At 33.1% G+C, this 17,963-nt stretch overlaps 1 pseudogene; it reads left to right on the top strand.

Moving 5' to 3' along the window:
• The window catches only part of LOC144252626 (growth factor receptor-bound protein 14-like), a 51,660-nt pseudogene that overhangs the window by 20,703 nt on the left and 12,994 nt on the right, over positions 1-17,963 (top strand).

Below are 17,963 nucleotides of genomic sequence, written 5' to 3'. Positions count from 1 at the left end.
GAATGTGCAAAATCATAAGAGATCCACACCTAGACACATTATAATGAAGATGTCCAACATACAGAATAAGGAGAGAATTTTAAAAGCTGCAAGAGAAAGAAAGCAGATTACATTTAGGGGTAAACCAATCAGGATAACAGCTGATCTCTCAACACAGACTCTGAAAGCTAGAAGATCCTGGAATAACATATTTCAAACACTGAAAGACAATGGGCTCCAACCAAGAATCGTGTATCCGGCGAAATTAAGCTTCAGGTTAGAAGATGAAATTAAAACCTTCCACAATAAACAAAAGTTAAAAGAATTCGCAGCTAGAAAACCATCTCTTCAAAAAATCCTTGGCAAAACATTACAGGAAGAGGAAATGGAAAACAACATTGAAAACCAACAATGGGAGGTAGGACAGTAAAGGGGGGAAAGTAGTCAAAGAGGATAACAAATCAGGTTTAGTAACATCAATAAACAAATATGGATAGAAGAACAAACCATATCTCAATAATAACCCTAAATGTTAATGGCTTAAACTCACCAATTAAGAGACATAGGCTAGTAGAATGGATCAAAAAACAAGACCCAACAATATGCTGTCTACAGGAGACGCATTTGATAGGAAAAGATATACATAGACTGAAGGTGAAAGGTTGGGAAAAATCATATCACTCATATGGACCGCGGAAACAAGCAGGAGTGTCCATACTCATATCTAATAAAATAGATTTCAAGCCAAAGCTAATCAAAAGGGATATAGAAGGACACTTCATACTGCTCAAGGGAACCATACACCAACAAGACATAACAATCATAAATATATATGCCCCAAATAATGGTGCAGCTGTGTTCATCAAGCAAACTCTTCTCAAGTTCAAGAGTCTAATAGACCAACATACAATAATCATGGGAGACTTCAACACACCTCTCTCACCACTGGACAGATCTTCCAAACAAAAGTTAAATAAGGAAACTATAGAACTCAATAACACAATTAACAACCTAGACTTAATTGACATATACAGACTATACCACCCAACATCAAGTAGCTACACTTTTTTCTCAGCAGCACATGGAACCTTCTCAAAAATAGACCATATACTATGTCACAGGGCAACTCTTAGACAATACAAAGGGGTAGAGATAATACCATGCATCTTATCTGATCATAATGGAATGAAACTGAAAATCAATGATAAAAGAAGAAAGGAAAAAGCAAGCATCACCTGGAGAATGAACAATAGGTTGCTGAGTGATCAATGGGTTTTAGAAGACATCAAGGAGGAAATTAAAAAATTCCTAGAGTTAAATGAAAACACAGACACAACATATCGGAATCTATGGGACACATTGAAAGCAGTTCTAAGAGGAAAATTCATTGCTTGGAGTTCATTCCTCAAAAAAAGAAAAAACCAACAAATAAATGATCTCATACTTCATCTCAAAATCCTAGAAAAAGAAGAGCAAAACAAAAGCAAAAGAAGTAGAAGGCAAGAAATAATTAAAATCAGAGCTGAAATTAATGAAATTGAAACAAAAGAAACAATTGAAAAAATTGACAAAACTAAAAGCTGGTTCTTTGAAAAAATAAATAAAATTGACAGACCCTTAGCCATGCTAACGAAGAGAAGAAGAGAGAGAACCCAAATTACTAGCATACGGGATGAAAAAGACAATATCACAACAGACACTTCAGAAATACAGAAGATAATCAGAAATTACTTTGAATCCTTATACTCCAATAAAATAGAAGATAGTGAAGGCATAGATAAATTCCTTGAGTCCTATGATCTGCCCAGATTGAGCCAGGAGGATATAGACAACCTAAACAGACCAATAACAATAGAGGAAATAGAAGAAACCATCAAAAGACTACCAACTAAGAAAAGCCCAGGACCGGATGGGTATACAGCAGAGTTTTACAAAACCTTTAAAGAGGAACTAACACCAATACTTTTCAAGCTATTTCAGGAAATAGAAAAAGAGGGAGAACTTCCAAATTCATTCTACGAGGCCAACATCACCCTGATTCCGAAACCAGACAAAGACACATCAAAGAAGGAAAACTACAGACCAATATCTCTAATGAACCTTGACGCAAAAATCCTCAATAAAATTCTGGCGAATCGGATTCAAATACATATCAAAAAAATTATACATCATGATCAAGTAGGATTCATCCCTGGGATGCAAGGCTGGTTTAATATACGGAAATCAATAAATGTTATTCACCACATCAATAGACTTAAAAATAAGAACCATATGATCATCTCAATAGATGCAGAAAAAGCATTTGACAAAGTACAGCATCCCTTTATGTTCAAAACGCTAGAAAAATTAGGGATAACAGGATCATACCTCAACATTGTAAAAGCAATATATGATAAGCCACAGGCCAGCATCATTCTGAATGGAGAAAAATTGAAGGCATTCCCTCTAAGATCTGGTACAAGACAGGGATGCCCTCTCTCACCACTTCTGTTCAACATAGTCCTCGAAACACTGGCCAGAGCAATTAGACAGTCAAAAGAAATTAAAGGCATAAAAATAGGAAAAGAAGAACTTAAATTATCACTATTTGCAGATGATATGATTCTATACCTAGCAGACCCAAAAGGGTCTACAAAGAAGCTATTAGAGCTAATAAATGAATTCAGCAAAGTGGCAGGATATAAGATCAACACGCATAAATCAAAGGCGTTCCTGTATATGAGCGACAAATCCTCTGAAACGGAAATGAGGACAACTACTCCATTCACAATATCCCCCCAAAAAATAAAATACTTGGGAATCAACCTAACAAAAGAGGTGAAAGATTTATACAATGAAAATTACAGAACCCTAAAGAAAGACATAGAAGAAGACCTTAGAAGATGGAAAAACATACCCTGCTCATGGATAGGCAGAACTAACATCATCAAAATGGCGATATTACCAAAAGTTCTCTATAAGTTCAATGCAATGCCAATCAAAATCCCAACAGCATATCTTGTAGAAATAGATAAAAGAATCATGAAATTCATATGGAATAATAAAAGACCCAGAATAGCAAAAACAATACTAAGCAGGAAGTGTGAATCAGGCGGTATAGCGATACCAGACTTCAAACTATACTACAGAGCAATAGTAACAAAAACAGCATGGTACTGGTACCAAAACAGGCGGGTGGACCAATGGTACAGAATAGAGGACACAGCAACCAATCCACAAAACTACAACTATCTTATTTTTGATAAAGGGGCTAAAAGCATGCAATGGAGGAAGGATAGCATCTTCAACAAATGGTGCTGGGAAAACTGGAAATCCATTTGCACCAAAATGAATCTGAATCCCTATCTCTCGCCGTGCACAAAAGTTAACTCAAAATGGATCAAGGAGCTTGATATTAAATCTGAGACACGGCATCTGATAGAAGAAAAAGTTGGTTATGATCTACACGCTGTGGGATCGGGCTCCAAATTCCTCAATAGGACACCCATAGCGCTAGAGTTAACAAATAGAATCAACAAATGGGACTTACTCAAACTAAAAAGTTTTTTCTCAGCAAAAGAAACAATAAGAGAGATAAATAGGGAGCCTACATCCTGGGAACAAATCTTTACTCCACACACTTCAGATAGAGCCCTAATAACCAGAATATACAAAGAACTCAAAAAATTAGACAATAAGATAACAAATAACCCAATCAATAAATGGGCCAAGGACCTGAACAGACACTTCTCAGAGGAGGACATACAATCAATCAACAAGTACATGAAAAAATGCTCACCATCGCTAGCAGTCAGAGAAATGCAAATCAAAACTACCCTAAGATACCATCTCACTCCAGTAAGACTGGCAGCCATTAGGAAGTCAAACAACAATAAGTGCTGGAGAGGATGCGGGGAAAAGGGCACTCTTGTTCATTGCTGGTGGGACTGCAAATTGGTGCAGCCAATTTGGAAAGCAGTATGGAGATTTCTCGGAAAGCTGGGAATGGAACCACCATTTGACCCAGCTATTCCCCTTCTCGGTCTATTCCCTAAAGCCCTAACAAGAGCATGCTACAGGGACACTGCTACATCGATGTTCATAGCAGCTCAATTCACGATAGCAAGACTGTGGAACCAGCCTAGATGCCCTTCAATAGATGAATGGATAAAAAAAATGTGGCATTTATACACTATGGAGTATTACTCTGCATTAAAAAATGACAAAATTATAGAATTTGGAGGGAAATGGATGGCATTAGAGCAGATTATGCTAAGTGAAGCTAGTCAATCTTTAAAAAACAAATACCAAATGACTCCTTTGATATAAGGGGTGTAAACAAGGACAGGGTAGGGACGAAGAGCTTGAGAAGAATATTTACAGTAAACAGGGATGAGAGGTGGGAGGGAAAGGGAGTGAGAAGGGAAATTGCATGGAAATGGAAGGCGATCCTCAGGGTTATACAAAATGTCATATAAGAGGTAAGGAGGGGTAAGTCAAGAGAATACAAATGGAAGACATGATCTACAGTAGAAGGGGTAGAGAGAGAAAAGGGGAGGGGAGGGGAGGGGAGGGGAGGGGGGATAGTAGACAATAGGACAGACAGCAGAATACATCAGACACTAGAGAGGCAATATGTCAATCAATGGAAGGGTAACTGAAGTGATACAGCAATTTGTATACGGGGTAAAAGCGGGAGTTCATAATCCACTTGAATCAAACCGTGTAATATGATGTATTAAGAACTATGTAATGTTATGAACGACCAATAAAAAAAAAAAAAAAAAAAAACAAAGTAAGAGATTCAAGTAAAAAAAAAAAAATAAAAAAAAAAAAAATAAAAAAATAAAAATTATAGCCATCTTAGTGGGCGTAAAGTGGCATCTTATTGTGGTTTGATTTGCATTTCCCTAATGTCGAAAGATGTTGAGTATCTTTTTATGTACTTGTTGGCCATTTGTGTATCTTTGGAAAAATATCTATTCAAGCCTTTGGCCATTTTTATATTGGGATTTTTATTGGATTGTCTTAGTTGTTGAGTTGTAATGTTTCTTTATATGTTCAGGATACTCAGTCTTTATCAGATAAATTATTTGCAAGTATTTTTCCCTTTCTATGAGTTGTCATTTTGATTTCTTGATGGTATCATTTAATACAAAACATTTTTTTATTTTGAAACATTGAATTAACTTATTTTTCTTCTGTTGTTCCTGCTTTTGGTGTCGTATCTAAGAATCTATTCCCAAATGCCAGGCAGTAAAGATTTACCCCTGTGATTTCTTATAAGAGTTCTTTACTTTTAGCTCTTACATTTAGGTATTTGCTCTATCCTGGAATCATTTTTGTATCTAGTAGGAGTCTAACTTCATTGTGTTTTGTTTGTGACTATATAGTTATCAGAGCACCCATTGTAGCAGAGACTATTCTTTTCTCCATTGAATGATCTTGACATAATTAGCAAAAATCAATTGATACAAATGTATATATTTATTTCTGCGCTTACAATTCTGTTCCATTGATCTATTTGTCTGTCTTACCAGTACTGCACTCAGTTATTACTGTATCTTTGTGATAAATTTTTAAATCAAAAAAAAAAAATAAAATAAAGGTATAAAAAAAACCCTCAAAAAAAAAAAAAAAAAAAAAGAAAAAAAAAAAAAAAAAAAAAAAAAAAAAAGAAACATAAACCTAGAAAATGAAGAAACTATTGCTACATGAGGCAACATATCCTTGAAAGAGTGAGCAGCGTAGACTGAGGCTTAATTGAATCCATAGCAAGACATCCTCCTTCTTCTTTGAATACATTGCAATGTGGCATATACCTGTAATCTCAGCTACTTGGGAGATTGAGGCAGGAGAATCAAAAGTTTGAGCCCATTTACTAACAACCTAGGAAGAACATAAGCAACTTACTGAGATCCTGTTTCAATAAATAAATAAAGAAAGAAAGAAAGAAAGAATTGGGGGTGTGACTCAATGTTCAATCACTACTGGGTATAATTTGTGGGCAAAAAATAAAAGAAAAGAAAAAGAAAAGAAAAAAATGATTTGAACCCAATCCACTAAAATGTTTTAAAATTTTTAGAAAGTATACAAATTATATGTTGACATGTTTAGAATCATGACAGATGAATTTCTATTTATTTTAGAGAAGGTTTTCACAGCTGTTTATAAAGTTACTGGAAACTCTTTAATATATATTTTATATATTAATTTTATGGAGTACATTATGATAATCAGTACATATATAGAAGTGGTAGTAATTATAGTAATAAGTATTTTCATCTCTTTAAATGTTAATTATCCTTATGTATTGCAAATTTATTTATTTGTTTGTTTATTTATTTATTTATTTATTGGTGCTGGGGGTAGAACTCAGTTGTACTTAACCACTGAGTCACAACTCCAGCCCTCTTTGTTATTTTACTTAAAGACAGGGTTACTGAGGCTGATTTTGAACTGAAGATTTTTCTGCTTCAGTCTGTGAAGTCAGTGGGATTACAGGCATGTGCCACCTGCCAGGTTCAAATTATATTTTGAAACACATTTTAGGTTATTTTCAACAATATTTATCCAACTGTGCCATAGAAGTGTCAGGAGTGATTCCTCCATTTTGGTCTTTGTGCTCCTCAATGAACTCTTTCAATCTGTCTATTTCTACTCTTCCCAGTCTCTTGTGATCACTATTCCATCATGTTCTACTATATTTACTTATTGCTTTCTACAAATAAATGAGAACTTGTGGTGTTTTGTCCTTCTTCTCTGGGCATATTACACTTAACATATAAAAAAGATCAAAGTGTACTTCTTTTTATGATAAGGTGCACAAGATTGAAAATATACCATTTTGATCCTTTTCTTTCTTTATTTATTTTGTTTAAATACTATCCTCATTTATTTACTTGTGTGTGTGTGAGTGTGTGTGTGTGTGTGTGTGTGTGTATAATTTTGAAATATTATACATGTTTAAGTTGCTACCCACTAAACTTTTGGTCTTTTTTTTTGGTTGAAACTTTAGATGCTTTCTAAGAATGCAGATAAGAAGCAGTAAGCACATTTTTGCTATTGTGAAATACTCATCATCCATTCCATTGATTTTTCTTCTTTTCAAAATATCACTGACACCTTTTCTCAGCTCCTGGTAAATGTCATTCTATTGTCTGTATGTATGAGTTTCTACCCTCAGTTTCACCTTCTTAATTAAAGCCTTACAGCATTGGATACTTCATGACCTAAAGGTCACTTGCAATAATGTTTGAAAGGTTCGTGAATTACTCCTGAAACCTTTTTTGTTGTTGTTCCAATCTGAATAATATTCCATGGTATGCCAATGCCATTTTTTTTCTTATAATTTCATGTGTTTGGGGACATTGAGGTTTTTCCATCAGAGGTTATTTTTAAAAATGTTAGTATGAGAACACGTGCACATATAAAATCTTGAGACCCTACATTCAATTCTTTTTTAAAAAAAATTAATTTAACTTATTTTTTAAATACATGACAGTGAAATGCATTACAATTCTTATTACACACATACAGCACAATTTTTCATATCTCTGTATATATATAAAGTATGTTCACACCAATTCATGTCTTTATACATGTACTTGGGATAATAATGTCCTTCAAATTCCACCATAATTTATAACCACCTGCTCCCTCTTTTGCCTTCCACCGCCTTGCCGTATGCAGAGTTCATCTATTTCTCCCATGCTTCCTGTAAACACCCAAGTATAGGTTTTGTCTTTCTGGGATTGAATAACTTCACTTAGAATTATCTTCTCCAACTCCATTTACCATAAAATTTCATAATTTTATTTTCTTTTATTGCTGAGTAATATTCTATTGTGTATATATGCCACTTTTTTATCCATTGATCTACTGAAGGGCATGGAGGTTGGCTCCACACTTTAGCTACTGTGAATTGTGCTGCTATAAATATTGGTGTGGCTTTTTTTCTGTAATATGTTTTTTTGTAAGTCCTTTGGGTATAGACCAAGAAGAGGGATAGTTGGGTCAAATGGTGGTTGCATTCCCAGTTTTCCAAGTAATCTCCCCACTGCTTTTGATACCAGCTGCACTAATGTGCAGTCCCACCAGCTATGTATGAGTGTACCTTTTTCCCCACATCATCACCAAACTGATTCTTGTTTGTCTTCATAATAGTTGCCATTTTGATTGGAGTGAGATGACATCTTTGAGTAGTTTTTATTTGCATTTCTCTAATTTCTAGACATAATGAATATTTTTTTCATATATTTATTGGTTGATTTTATATCCTCTTCTGAAAAGTGTCTGTGCAGGTCCTTAGACATTTATTGATTGTGTTATTTGCTTTTGTTTGTTTGTTTGTTTTGGGTGCTTATCTTTAGGAGTTCTTTATATATCCTAGAGATTAGTGCCCTATATGATATATGAGAGGGAAAAATTTGCTTCCAAGGTGTAGGCTCTCTATTTACCTCACAGATTTTTTCTTTTGCTGAGGAGAAACTTTTTAGTTTGAGTTTTTCTTGATTTTAATTTTTGTGCCAGAGGAGTCTTATTAAGGAAGTTGGAGTCTAATCCCACATGATGAAGATTAGGGCCTACTTTTTCTTTTATTAAATGAAGAGTCTTTGGGTATTTCCTATGTCCTTGATCCATTTTGGTTTAATTCCTCTGTTCTTGATCCACATTGGGTGTGTGGTGAGAGATAGGGGATTAATTTTAGTATGTTGCATATAGATTTCCAGTTTTCCCAGAACCATTTGTTGAAGAGGCTGTCTTTTCTCAGGTGCATGTTTTTGTCACCTTTGTCTAACAATCATTCTGGGAAAGAAAAATATGCAAATACAGGTTCTCTTTATTCATCAGAAAACATTATTATATTTCTCATCACTGACAGCATGAAATATGTTAATTTGAATACAAAACCCATATAAAATTATTTCTCCTTTTTAAAATTTGTTTTCTACATACACATAACTGTAGGATCTATTTTAACATATTATGCATATATGGAGTGCAAACCATTAAAATGTTTGTCCCATTCTTGTGTGGGTATACTTGTCATGTGTTCATATGTACATTGAAAAATCATGTGCAATTCATTCTACTGTCTTTCTACTTCCACCCCTCCCTTCATTCCCTTTTGTCCAATTCAGTCAACTTCTATATTTCCCCTCCTTTATTGTGGGTTAACATCCACATCTCAGAGAGAACATTTGGCCTTGGTTTTTTTTTGAGACTGATTTATATCACTTAGAATGACAGCTTCAGTTCTATCAATTAACAAGCAAATGCCATATGTTCATTCTTCTTGAGGCTGGGTAATATTCCATTGTGTGTGTATATATATATATCATAATTTCTTTGTTGATTCATCTGTGGAAGGGCACCTAAGTTGTTTCAACAATGTTAATTGTTAATATTACTCTATTACACACTTAAAATGGCTAAGATGTTATTTTAAAAGAATTACTATTTGATTTTTCTTAAGTATCTTTTAAATTAGTTCATTCCTAACTGAAAATTATAGATTTAAAATGCCAGCATATTTTAATGCAAAACAACTATGTGCATATCTAACTTAAGAATGTTCATATGGCATTACAAAATTAGATACTTAATAGTGCTTGGGACTGTAAAATAAATTATGCAATAAGCCTGTTACTCTTGTAAGGTGTTTATTTTAAATTATACTTTGAAAAAAATTAATCTGTCTGTGTATAAAAAATGGCTAAGATGGTAAAATCATTATGTTTTTATCACTCGCAGTAAAAATGAGGGAATTAATGTTACCCCTTAACCAATATGCTTGAAGGACTTATATATAACAAGATAATGGGAAGGGAAGGACCTGTGAGAACAGAAGCAGATTGGAGTGAGGCAGCTGAAAGCTGACAAAAATTGAGGAGGATTAAGGGTTATCATGAAAGCTAGGAAGAGGAAAGGATGGATTTTATCTAGAGTTTCAGAAGGAGCACAGCCTTGCTCACACCTTGATTTCAGATTCTGACTGCTAGAATTATGAGAGAATAAATGTCTGTTGTTAACTACACAGTTTATGGTATTTTGTTATGTAATTTCCAGGAAAATTACATAGTCCCATTCATGCCTCCTCTGTCACATAACTCTTAACCACACGTGGGCAGAAATAATAAATAAACCATAAAGAGATTATAAATTGAAAAAATAATTTTAGTGTTTAAAAACATTAACATTTACCTACTATTACTACTACTACTAGAAACACGTTAAGTCATTGCCAGGAGTTACCATGGAATTGGGACAGAATAGGTATGCAATTACTCATTGTGAAAATTTGGTCTTGTAGGGTGTGGATTTAGGTATTTTCATTGTTATTTTGGACTCATGCAAAAATGAAAAGAGCTCAAATATTTGAAAACATATATAGATATGAATTTGAATTCTAATTTTAATACCTCACTATTTTTTAAACAACAGGTAGTTGTTAAATTAATTTAAAAATCATAGGTTAATTTATTTCAATTAATTTATTTTGTATTGAGAGAAATATATCCATTTCTGCTTGCTGGTTTAGAATTTAGTGTAACAAAATCTGAAAGAACTCCCTAAATACTTCTGTCCTAAAAAAAAAGGATTGCTTTACGTTGCATACATGTGTATATATATAAAATTAAATGTATTTAATGTGTACATACTTCACAGTGTTCTTTGAAAATTGCATAACATACTTTGTAGCTCACCAAAAGGTATTTTTTTTTTTACTTTTCAAAAAAGAACCACTTTTCTTTTAGATGCATATCTGAAAATAAAATGGAAGTAGGTATAAATATGCAATTTTTGTTTAAAATGCCAGTTTTAGGAAAAAATATAAATTATATTGATTTCTTATTAATAATGAATTAGCATAATATTTATAATAAATGATTTAAGATTATACAAAGTTTATTAAAGTTTTCATTGATGAGACAAGAATCATGTTGCTGCAAAATAGTTGAAATGCTGATGTTATATTTATTGTAGGAAAATTATATATTAATTACATTTCTAAAGATAGCACATGAAAAATTACATAAAATTACTGTCAGCCTTCATTAATGGTGCATTGATTCTAAACTTTATTGAGATGCTCATGCAGTTATACTAAAGATACAGGTGATAATGTCACAGAAAAGAATTTACCTACAGCTCGTTCCTCTGCTGCAAGGTGTTTAATGCCACACCTGTAAGAACATGAACATGCAATATGTTCTACTGTTCAACTTACAATGCATGTGATCATCCATAAAATGTCACACATTTTTTTCCTGTAACTTCTGGCAATATTCCTAGAAATAGAATTAATAGTATAAATATTTTAAATTCTACAATTAATTTATCAGATTCATTTTCAAAAGAATTAGAAATTTTGTAGTTCTTCATTTTTATTCTCATATAATAGATCTGCTACCTTGTGTCCACACTATAATATTTTACTATAGTATCATGATGCAGTTACATATTTTGTAGAACTACTCACTTTCATTTTCTATGTATCTCTATTATGATTAGTTATACTTGATCATACTTATGCTTCCTATACAAATGTTTTTGTTAAATTTAAACGATTTAAGTATTATCCTTTATAGTTTAACTTTATTACTTATTTTTTAAGTTCAAAATATCCTGATTGTTCATTCATTATTTCCCAAAACAAGTAGAGTGCTATTTATTTCAGTGAAGTGTTTTAGTTTTTTTTAAATACCCTAGATCACTTTTTCAAGTTATTCCCAGAAATACTGATGCAGATATTAAAAAGAATTTTTTAACTTATATCTGACTGCTGATATGTATGATTTTTATTATATTATTCACTTAAGATGTGTAATATGACATTTCTTTTATTTTTAGTATTTATTTTCAGTGCATAAAAGCATGTTAATTTCTAAATTGCAAGGAGGAGAAAATCACTGACAGATTCTTCATTAAGTCTCAATATAAAAGAGAAGATGATGCCACTAGAATATGATTCATCTTACTTCTGCCAGTCTCTTCAGCAGTTAAAATTTGGAAAACAATCACCTATACTGAAGAATCGCTAGAAGGACTAAATTAGAGAACTTCTATAATATGTTTAGCTTATTGAATAACAAAACGAATTCATTATATTTATGTTAGTTTCTTGGTTTGTATTTTTATCCTAAAGGTACATCTGAAGTAATGTGACAAGAGTACATTCATTTTTAGAAATAAAATTCTGATGTAAATGCAATCTGCAAACTCACATTCTTCTTTTGTGTTGGAGATGTTCATTTATTGTTTATTTGACAATTTTCCCCATTCTCATCATTTGACTTTTTAAATTCTTAGTCTTGGCCAGTTGTAACTCCAGGTATACCTTGGCTTGTGGCTAACTCTAATCTCTGCCTTTGTCTTTACTTAGCCTTCTCTTTAATTTTTTGTATCTCTTATAAGGATACTAGTTATGTTTAAAGCCCACCTGAATCATCTAGAATGATCTTATCTTGAGATCCTTATCTTAACCACATCTTCAAAGACTATTTATTTTTTATTTTTCCCCAAATAAGGTCCCATTCAAAGTTTCCAGGGTTAGGATATGGGCATTTCTTTTGGGGCAGGAGAGCCAACATTCAACCCACCACAGAAAGCCATTGAAATAGCATTAACAAGGGAGAGAAATGATCAAATGAGTATCTTAAGAAGATTAAGATAGGCACAGAGAGGTGTTTAAGATATCAAGAAGAGAAAGTGATAGAGGGAGAGAGAAAATCAGGGGTCAGAAATAGGGGAGGCAATGAGGAAGTATTGGAGGAAAGAGGGAGAGAGAAATTGACCAAAGGTATGGATACTAATTAGAAGATAATTTCAGTAATCCAGAGTGGAGGTGGTAGAATCTGACCTGGAATGAACAGCATTGGGGAGAAGAGAGGAATGGCTACCATATTAAATGGAACATGGCCAGGCTGATATAAAAGACGAGGAAGCAGTAAATAATGTTCCTAGAGAAATATTCCTGGAGAAAGAGATAAAGAAAGGAATAAAATCAATTAAAAAATCATTAGAAGTCACTCTCTAAGAAACAGTAATCTTAGTTCTAGAAGGATGAAGCCATTATTCTCTGATTATCTTTTCTTGGGCATTTTAAACTAGTTTACAAATTTTTACTTTATAATGTTAGTATTAATAACTGTCTAGTTTTATTATTAAGGTTTTAATCTCCATCTTAACCATTTCAATGAGGTTTCTCTTTTCCTAAATGTTTCTAATATATACAGTAACATAACAGGTATATTTTGAACAAATGTGTGCTGGGATTAATATTTTACTTTTAACTTATGAGAAAAAATGGCTTCTAGAGCTGGACCTGTAGCTCAGGGGAAGAGCACTTGCTCAACATGCATGAGGCACTGGGTTCAATCTTCAGTATTGCAAAAGAGGAAGAAGGAGAGATTGAGAGAAATGGCTTCTCAATCCAGTCAATCATGTTTATGTCATTCTTACCCCAGTGATTCTTGCCTGGAAGAGGAAATTTTAAAATAAAAGTGTCGTAGATACAGTGAAATTCTGTACAGATTTTTCTCTAAGGAGAATATGACACGCTTATGCTTACCAAGATTCAAGTGCATTGAGGGGAAGTTTTGTTTGCCTGAAAAAAGTAAAGGACAAGTAAACAATTTGATGATGAGCTACAGTTTTTCTTAGAAAGTACATATTTTATTTATGCGCTGTTAGTTGGCTTTTAAATAAATTATTTCATGCTTTTTAAAAAAATATATAACAATCTGAAGAGGCATATGGTACAGATAAGAATCCTCTCACATTTATTTACTGGTTGTACTAATTAATGATGACCTCTGCTGGATTTCTGTTTACATCTAAGAAAAGTTAAGGATGAATTTATTCCCTGACCCTGAAATTGTAGGATAGAATTGTTTTTAGCATTCTAAATTTAAATGCTTAAAACATCAATCAACAAAACTTTGTTTTAAATATTGTAATTTTGGAGAAAAGTTAAACTTATAAGCAGAACTTTTACAATTTTTTCATCTAAAATGTATTTTAAGATATTTTTAAAATCCAAGAGCTTCTCTATACTTTTCAGAACTATCCAGATGCAGTGAACTGCCAGAAGGTAACCAGTCTCAAACATGCTTATCCCACTATCAACCCTGAAAGTTTGCTTGTCCTTTAAGACCCCAGTGATTCTTGACTGGAAGATGTGATAATGTCTCTTTAATTCCTATATTCTTACTTCTTCAACAGGTCTCTCATTAAAACCCACAGCCCAATTTTATTTTCACTTTACTCTTCATTTCCTTTCCTTCCCACTCATTAATTATATAACAGAACAGGCCGTGTTCCTTCTACAAGATTCAGGGTCTGACTTTGCTATCCATCAGTGCATAATATTCTTTTAATTAGCTCATGTTTCAGTCGATATATGGGAATGACGTTATGTTCTCTGCCAAAGAAAAAATGTGAGGATGTTAGATCTCTTCAGTGATTGTGATAAAAATGTGTAGATTATCTAAAGTCAAATATAACATTTTTACCTGGCATGGAGGCTGTGTCCTGTCCTTCTCGAGGAGGAGGTTTGATTGATTTTACTTTGTAAAGATGTAACAGCTGTTTGGGAGTTAAATACCTCTACTGAAAGTGTTGGAGATGTGTCTGTAACTTAGATTTGCAGAGAAATCTCTACCTATCTTTCCATCTCTTCCCTTATACCCTCACATACATGTTTAGGTTCTTCTAACCATGCCAACCCAGGCTTGTAGTGTTATGCCTTAAATAGAAGAACAAAAATTGGTCAAGACAAAAAGACTCATCATGCTTCTTACTGCCTTCCAGTGTTTCTCAAGCTTTGTTTTCCTTTCATTTGATCGAGTTATATTCACTCCTACAGCATCACTGGACAGGGATGGTTTTATCCCATGTTCATATAAATCAGACATTTAATTATCAAATCAGTGTCTATCAAGGAATACATTTTTTAAAAAACATAACAGTAAGAGTACATTTTTCCTTCCTTCCCCATTTTTCCATTGGTCCTATGCTAGATCTTTGTTATTTTCTTTTCTGCCTTATTCATCAATGGTCTTAAGAACTATGGTCATTGATTAGATTAAAATGCTTAAGAACAGAGACATACAGATAAATTTTTGCTCTACTAGTTGTCATAGTTGTGAAAGCCTATTTATAAATTACAATGAAATTTCTTTGTCTTTGGATAAGGTTGCTAATATTGCTGAATATTTTCTCTCATTCTGTGTGCATGTGTGCGCACGCCCACACACACACTGCTACAAAAGTTTAGTGCATATGGGATCAGTGAGATCTTGTTAAAATGAAGATATTGATTCACTAGGTATGGGGTGGGGCCTGATAATTTGCATTTTCAAAAAGATCCTAGAGGATAAAGATTTTCCTGATCTGAGACCATACTGCTATGGCAAAGTTTTAGAGAACAGATGCTTTTTGTCCAATTTTGATTATACATTGAACCTCAGAATTAAGTACTTCTCCAAGTTATTAACCTATCACAGAATAATATGACCCAGTGATTTCCCATGACCAGCTCTAACTCTCAGAGATTTCCCAGAAAAGAAATAGCTGTTCATGTTACCACTTTGCCTTGAAAATCAGACACAGTCCACTGCCAGATGATTTCCCTGAGCTCAGCCATACGAACTTCCTTCTTGTAAAGCAAGATAGTCACACAACCCTTCTGGTTGTTTCCTGCGGTGTATTACATAGTACACAACTATGAAGCGTGGTTATAGTCTAATGAAGCAGGACACATGGTCCCCTTTACCTTTTTCCTAACTGCTACAGAAGCTCAAACCAACCTACTTCCCTTTACGGAGATACCATAATTTGAAACCTGGATTAGGAAAACGTGTTCAAAAGTCATTGTTTCCTATCTTCTCTCTCTGAATCCTGGGAATGATGAATAAAGAGAATAGAGAGTTTAAAATAGAATGTGTGTGTGTATGCCCCCACATATGCGTGTGTTACATTATAAAGAAATTGTCACGTGTCAATTTTAATAAAACTGTGTCAAGTTCCTTATTATTTAAGGGTGTAGTGACATAGGTATTTTTTAAAAATTTCTTTTCTTTTTGTCATATTATATTGAAATTGTATTTAGGTAATGTTTGCCCAAGGAATACATTATGTAACATTATAAACATACAAAAAGAAATATTGCAAAACGTGTATCCATTTCAACACTCCTATGTATTTTTTTAGGAACCATGGCCTTTGCAGTTTTTCAGCGAATTTGGCACTAGTGATATTTATGTGTCTCTGGCGGTCAAAAAGAAAAAAAAAAAAAAAAACACGGAGCACAAACTAACTATGGATTCTGCTTTAAGGTACAGGCTTAATATTTTGATAGATCAATAAAGCAAGCCTCAGCCTTTTAGGTAAGCTTGAGTTTCTTTTAATTTCTTTTAATAAAGAGACAACTTTCTCTTATATATAGGAGAAATTTAGTGGCTTTTATTTCAAAAGGTGTTACCTTCAAGATATGCATTAACGATAAACAATGTGCTGTGGCCCTTCTAGCCTAACAAAGCAGGAAGGCCCCGAAACCTGAAAATGCTCTGTGCAGAAGAAGAGCAGAGTAGGATGTGCTGAGTGATCACGATTAGATTGTTTAAGGTAACCTCATTGGAGGCATGAATTTCTATTAAATGCTGTGAGTACCATAAAAGTTTGAAAATATCTGTAGTTGAAAATGCAAAGAAGAGTGAATCCTAATATGAATCTTTGTGGCTGCATGAGAAAGAAGAAAAATAGCCACCACCAAATGCATGTATTTTTTAATATAAAAGATAAACATTTGCGGAGTAAAGTAGAATGGGCTAATACTTTATCTTTTGTTTATGAAGTAATATTCTGTTTCTAGAAATTCTCTGTTTTTTATTTTTGCAAGAGTATTATATCCATAGCCAGTATAACTGAATGGATTTCTCTCATATACAACTTAGTCTACGTTTATACAACATTGCTTACAATTCAGTGTGAAGTGTGTTTAAAATGTGTCTGCCTGGATATGTTTCATGCGATTGTTCTATGTTGCATTAAAGTGTTTTATAAATTACATTCTAGCTTAAGAATTACAACTTACTTCTAGTAGAACATCAAAAAAATCGTATGATTTTCCTATGAGCATATTTTTAAATCATTCATTTGGGTGTTACATGGAAATTACAACTTCCATAAGCATAATTTGTTGAATTTTTTTTGTTTTTGTTTTTGAAAAAGTAAAATACAAAGAGTATGTCTGGGCACTTTATTTAGTATCATTTACTGCCAAAGTTGACAAAATACACAAATTACTATTTTTCTTAATCCTTTGTTTAAATTAGAAGTTTCAGCATTTACCCAGATATTCTTTAAAATTTATGCCTGATCACTAATATAATTTATTAACTTATAGATTTCATATTCTATGCATAGCATATATGATTCACTTATTACCACATAAAGATTTAGATTATTAATAGTGTGTGTCCTAAAACTAGCTTTTTGATATATTTAGATGTTAACATCAGAGAAATGGAGTCTTGTAGAATCCCTGGGTTCTGCCCTTTCGTTAGGCTGAAGAGTGTACACTTCACTTAATATAATCAAGTTCTCAGCTTATGTATTTTCTAGGTCCACTTTGGGCCTAGAAGTTTTTCTGCTGCCATTTCCATATTTGCTACTCGGTAGCACTTCAAAACATTACTAGCATCCTGGGTAAGAGAGAGATCAGGGTAAAGAGGGATAGAACAGATAAGTGATAGACTAGCTTTGTGATAATCAGATAAGTGATTAGACTAGCTTTGGAGGAAATTTTTATTTTTTATTAAAAAAATTAAGTTGAGGTAAATTTCTGATATTAATAATTAATCAAACTATTTTTAATGTGAACATTTCATTGACATTTAGTGCATTCAAAGTGTGCAACCATCACTTCCATCTAATTCCCAAACATTTTCATCACCACAAAATGTACCCATTAAGCAGTATCTCAGAGAATCTCAGGT

Source organism: Urocitellus parryii, unplaced genomic scaffold (assembly GCF_045843805.1).
Source record: "Urocitellus parryii isolate mUroPar1 unplaced genomic scaffold, mUroPar1.hap1 Scaffold_49, whole genome shotgun sequence".
NCBI lineage: Eukaryota > Metazoa > Chordata > Mammalia > Rodentia > Sciuridae > Urocitellus > Urocitellus parryii.
This window is presented reverse-complemented; position numbering and strand designations above follow the sequence as displayed.